Genomic DNA, 6,113 nt, shown 5'->3' on the forward strand with positions numbered 1-6,113 from the left:
TTGTAGACACTTTCCTGAATATCAAATTAAGATTAACTTAATCTGTAGATTAAGAAAAAGAGTAGATAAAGCTATGATCTTGATATCCACAGTACAAGAGTTTCCTGCTCAAACCGTGAAATAGTGGAATTTAAATATTTAAGTACGGGCGTTTTATGCTAAAGGGATAAGTATGACCAAACTTATTCTCTGGCAAAATTTATTTATATTATACTTTTTTTTAAATCAAAATATTAATGTTAGAAAAATTTTCAAAAAACTTGCTTTTATTGTTTTTTATTTTGTTGCAGTTCTGTATCCTGTGCTATCTATTGACTGGAGTCCGGGAGATGATGCCGCTAAACTTTGCGAAAATCTGAAGGAAGACGATTTCGGTCCCGACCTTTATGTACAGCAAGGTATAAATTAATGTATTCGAAGATGTTGCTTCTATCATTCTCTCCCCACTGAAAACTCCGGTTAGTTTGAAGTATTGTACCAACTTTATTGCAGGTAGACCAGGTTGTACAGTACACTGTACACTGTACACTGTACACTGTACACTGTACACTGTACAGAATACATACAGTCTGTAGACGCCAAAACGTGACGATGCACCAAAAAAATCATTCCCTTACGAGATAGGGATGAATCTTTCGGTGAACCGTTTCTTTTTGCCTTCTATTGCCGTACATCTGCAGACTGTACACATGTCTCTAGTTGCCCAAAGGTAGGCTCGGTACAGTACTGAATCGGAGTTTACAAAGCCTCCCTTTATCATATATAATTCTAATCATGCTATGATTTATGCTAATATTTATTATACGCAAGACTCAATTATTTAAATGCACAAAAAATAAAAGTTTTCAAGTAGATTAAATAGATATAAATATTTTGAGGAAACAGAAAATATGCAAAAAGATTTCCTTCTCTTTTTTCCTCCAATATCTTTACCCCCCTCCCCATCTACTTTATTTACACAAATAAAAGCCATGATTTTTAAAAAAAAAATTTTCACTGCTTTTCACTGTTAGCCCATCATATTGTTCGTAATATTAAATCTACCGAAAGCATTTCAAAATTAGCAACATTTTTACGAAAATTTTAACAAAATGTTCTAGGGACATTTTACAAACTTTCATATTTCTGACATTCTGCTATTAATTTCTATCAAAATGTTATAGTTAGAAATTTTAAATTTCTTCCTAAGAAAGTTTGTTGGAGCACCAGTGTTCGAATCTTGTTGATAATTAGTGCCAGACAACATTTTTAGAATGAAATTTTTAATTTCTTCCAAAAGCGTGAACACTCCCTTTATTTAGGTTTGTACGAGGAGGTCAAAAGAATTGAGCCATCAAGCAGTATCGTAGAATCAGTTCAACCCAGAACATATATTATACTAGGTATTCATTCATTTATGTATCCTTTCATCCTTTCATTCATCCTTTCCTTCTTTATTAAATTCACTCTTCATTTTTTCTTTCATTCATCCCTTCAATGCTTTATCTATTTATTTTATTTTAAAAGTGAATATTTGCAAATTATCTTTTTTCCATCTGATAATCGTTTCCCTTATGTCCATTTGACAGCCAAATTTTGAACAATCTTTTTTGTTTGTCTATTTTCTTGTGATTTTAACAAACATTTTTTTATATTTTTATTTATCGATTTTGGTGGTTATTATATCGTTAGAACGGACGAGGGTCAACATCTACAGAGGTTTGGTCCATCACCATCACCGAATTTTAAATGCTTTATTCTTCCTTTCATTCATCCTTTCATTTATTCTCTCATCCATCCACCCTTTCACCCTTCCATGTTCTTAACCATATATACTTTCACCCTTCCATGTTCTTATCCATATATACTTTTACCCTTCCATCCTCTCATCCATCCATCCTTTCACCTTTCCTATCATTCATCCTTTCATCATATCATTCACCCTTCTTTCCCCTATTCATCCTTCTATTTATTGTTTCTATCATTTTATTTATTTACATATAATTTTCAAGTATTGATGACGTTTTTAGCTAATCCTAATAGATTTTCGCCTCAGGAGGTGCAGTTATTTAATTCGCAGTGAACACATTATTCCTTATTCAAGATCATCTTTATTCACACTAACTAGATAGAAGGAGAAGGTTTAATTCATGTGACATACTGTTACGATTTTGCGAGCTCGGAGCTCCTCTAGTTTTAATTTTTAGCACAAGAATAGAGAAGCAAACATTTAGTTTTCGTGATAGATATTCAACAAAAGAAATTATAATTAGAAATATTTTCTTCAATACATAATATATAAGCTGTATCATGGAAACAATTTATCAATATTCATGATATTTCATTTATTTTTTGCATTTCTTATTGCACTGTCTTTAGTTTTTAGTGCCTCATAGTTTTTACAGTTCCATTATTGTTGTTTTTACGGACGATTTAACACAAATGGTCTTTTCTGTAATCTTGGAACCTCAGAGTATACAGGAATTACAAAATTAAGGAGTTGGATTCAAGGAAAAAAAACAAAACCCTCAGAGGATAGTTGAATTACAGAATTTGGGAGTTGGATTCGAGGAATAAAGAAGGAACCTCAGCGGATAGACGAATTACAGAATTTAGTAGTTAGATTCAAGGAATAAACCAGGAACCTCAGAGGATAAATGAATTACAGAGTTTAGGAGTTAGATTCAAGAAATAAACCAGAACCCTCAGAGGATAGATGAATTACAGAATTTAGGAGTTGAATTCGAGGAATAAAGAAGAAACCTCAGCGGATAAATGAATTACAGAATTTAGGAGTTAGATTCTAGAAATAAACCAGGAACCTTAGAAAATACAGGAATTACAGTATTAAGGTGTTAGATTCAAGGAAAAAAGGAACCTGAGAGTATAGATAAATTACAGAATTTAGGAGCTATATTCAAGAAATAAACCAGGAACCTCAGAGTAATGATTGATTACAGAATTTAGGAGCTAGATTCAAGGAATAAACCAGGAACCACAGATGATAGTTTGTTTATTGTGTTATTTAGGAATCTAAATGAAAATTTATCACAATTATTTTATTACAACCTGCCTTTTTGTAATATGTGTACACTAAATTCAGTTGGACACATTTTATTCAGAGAGTTGCATTTATGAGTTTTATCTTCATCGTTGGGAAAAATGCAATTTTCTTGAATTCGTACTTCTCCGAATATTTATAATACATTTCCTCTTAGTTAACTTTGTATCTGATTTTATCTTCTTAGTTTATTTACAGAGATCCAAGCAGCCCAGGGGGGGGGGGCGGCTTGATCTTAACTACATCTCCGGTTGTATAGTAGTTTATTGAAAAAGGATATTAAGAGATTATGGCCTATTTATACAGAACAAACATCAAATATGCAGTATGCTCTCGGAGTGCAAGTGTATGGGGATGTTTAGTATCTTGAATCTTACTCAGTTTTCTCAGAACCGTTTATTAACGATGAAATATTGCTCTGTAAAAGACTGCAAATGTACGTCTTCCTGTGAAAATGGAATCCTGATTCCTGCACACGATAAAGGAGTTGTGGATTTTAATGTTACATGGAAAACAAATTCTCCATTTAAATATTTTCAGAAATCACCCCCAAGTATACTGTAATACAGATCGACCTTTGGAAGTGAAGTACATGGCCTGTACAATTAGTAAAGGATTAGCGTACATCATCACTCTAAATACTATAACCTCGTTGAAGCAGCCATAAAACAATTGTACATCAATTTTCAAGGCTTGTTCGAATTTGAACTGTCCCAAGCGCAACGCTTTTTTTGTGTTTTCTTTACTAATATTCACCTTTACATTTGTGTAGCCCTTTCCATATTTATTAGCATTTTATAAATACAATCAGTTGTTTTCTAGCTTCTTAAATGAAGTTTTTTTTTCTAAAGACTTATATATTTTTGTGTCAGACCTACACATTTTGGATGACTGTTTTTACTTGATTATTCAATTATTTGGTTAAGTCTTTTTCTCTCTGTAAGTAATGTTCTTTGTGTTTAGGTTCATTTTCTGTCTTTTTGTAAATTTTTCCCTTATTCTTCTTCTTAATCTTGTTGTTGTTGTTGTTGTTGTAGTTGTTGTTGTTGTTGTTGTTGTAGTTGTTGTTGTTGTTGTATTTGTAGTTGTTATTGTTGGTGATGTTGTTGTTGTTGTTGTTGTTGTTGTTGTTGTTATTGTTGTGTTTGTAGTTGTTGTGGTTGTTGTGGTTGTTGTCGTTGTTGTTGTTGGTGGTGTTGTCTTGTCTTGTCTTGTCTTGTCTTGTCTTGCCTTGTCTTGTTTTGTCTTGTCTTGTCTTGTCTTGTCTTGTCTTGTCTTGTCTTGTCTTGTCTTGTCTTAATTGTCTAAGTTCTTGTCTTGTCCTCATCTTGTTCTTATTCTTGTTATTGTCTAAGTTCTTGTCTCTATTTTTGTTATATTCTATCTTATTAGATATAAGTTGCATGCCAAGGATCGGTATTCTATGCCTCTGCAGTGTAGTCTCTACTGTTTACGTAATTAGCTAGAAGAAAACAAATATTTTTTACTGTTTACATTACATCTATATATTGCTTGAGTGTCTGTAAGTTTGTATTCAAAAAACGTCCTAATGGCTGAACAGATCGGGCCCAATTTTATGTGGGACCTCACATGCCCCTAGAGTTGGCTTATGGATGCTCAGAATTGCAAAAAACTCTTAACATGTTTTGATCAACAAAAAATTCGGAAAAATGTTATTTTTGTTTTCTCGAAGAAAATGCTGAAAGATTGAGCAACAATTAAAAGTGGAAATAGAAGATGGGCGCTAGCCTAGTATAATACAGGTTGTCCAAATAAACATGGGAATTCAGTGACGAATTCGATATCGTCTTTTTAAATAATTCTTTGATTTAGTATAATGATACCTACTGAGAAAGCTGTAATCTGTAAGAGTTTCGTCTGCTATGTTCACATTTTGTTTGCTTATGTTTTGACTGCATACGGTTGTACTTAGTAAAACAAGAAAATTGCAGTAGACAAACAGAGTAAACTTGTCCGTCTTCACTGTTCATTCTGCGGAGACATTATAATCACATATTTACAGTCTTTTACCCTTTTCATAAAATAAACTCTAGCAGACATAATAATATTGTGGCTTTTGAAATTAGGTATTACAATGCTAATTAATAACAAAGACGATATCGAATTCGTCACTGAATTCCCATGTTTTTTTGGGACACCCTGTGCCATAGATTTATTAAAAGAACAGATAGGAGACTAGATGTCGTCTTTTCAAGATTTATGTGTATTTCCTTCACAACAACCCTGAGGCAGAATGTTAATTTACAGTGTTCACGTTCTCTAAAGAATGAATATTTACAGACCGTCTTTTTTTAAATCAATTTTTTTCTAATATTTTTTGTTTAGGGTTTAAGAGTCTTGAATCCAGTGTATCTAGTGTTCTAGAGTCAACCTGGAGAGACTGGACGGGAGCTAGGTAAAAAAATTTTTTTTATATCTCTGGTTACTACATTATTTTATGTCCCTGGCTACCAAATTATTTCATATCTCTGGTTACCAAATTATTTTATATCCCTGGTTACCACATAATATTGTATCCCTGTTACCACATTATTTTACATCCCTGGTTACCAAAATATTTTATATCCCTGGTTCCCACATTATTTTATATACCTGGTTACCACATTATTTTATATCCCTGGTTACCAAATTATTTTATATCCCTGGCTACCAAATTATTTTATATACCTGGTTACCACAATTTTTTATATCCCTGGTTACCACATAATATTGTATCCCTGTTACCACATTATTTTACATCCCTGGTTACCAAAATATTTTATATCCCTGGTTCCCACATTATTTTATATACCTGGTTACCACATTATTTTATATCCCTGGTTACCAAATTATTTTATATCCCTGGCTACCAAATTATTTTATATACCTGGTTACCATATTATTTTATATCCCTGGTTACCACATTATTTTATATCCCTGGTTACCACATTATTTTACATCCCTTTCAAATCTTTATAAAGTTAATAACTTTATATTTACGATTTTATTTGTATTTTTTTGCTTTAACTCTACTTTTTTGTTTGCTAAGCATTGTTGAAATGTAAAGATAAAG

The 6,113-nt window shown here is 32.2% G+C and overlaps 1 long non-coding RNA gene across 1 annotated transcript; it reads left to right on the plus strand.

The window, feature by feature from the left end:
* The first annotated feature begins 292 nt into the window (after positions 1 to 292).
* LOC111707820 (uncharacterized) lies at positions 293 to 5,458 on the plus strand. Its single transcript, XR_002766535.1, has 3 exons — positions 293 to 398; positions 1,302 to 1,382; positions 5,387 to 5,458. It is a non-coding gene; the product is annotated as an uncharacterized LOC111707820 (long non-coding RNA).
* The last annotated feature ends 655 nt before the right edge of the window (positions 5,459 to 6,113 follow it).

Source organism: Eurytemora carolleeae, unplaced genomic scaffold, assembly GCF_000591075.1.
Source record: "Eurytemora carolleeae unplaced genomic scaffold, Eaff_2.0 scaffold715, whole genome shotgun sequence".
Lineage (NCBI taxonomy): Eukaryota > Metazoa > Arthropoda > Copepoda > Calanoida > Temoridae > Eurytemora > Eurytemora carolleeae.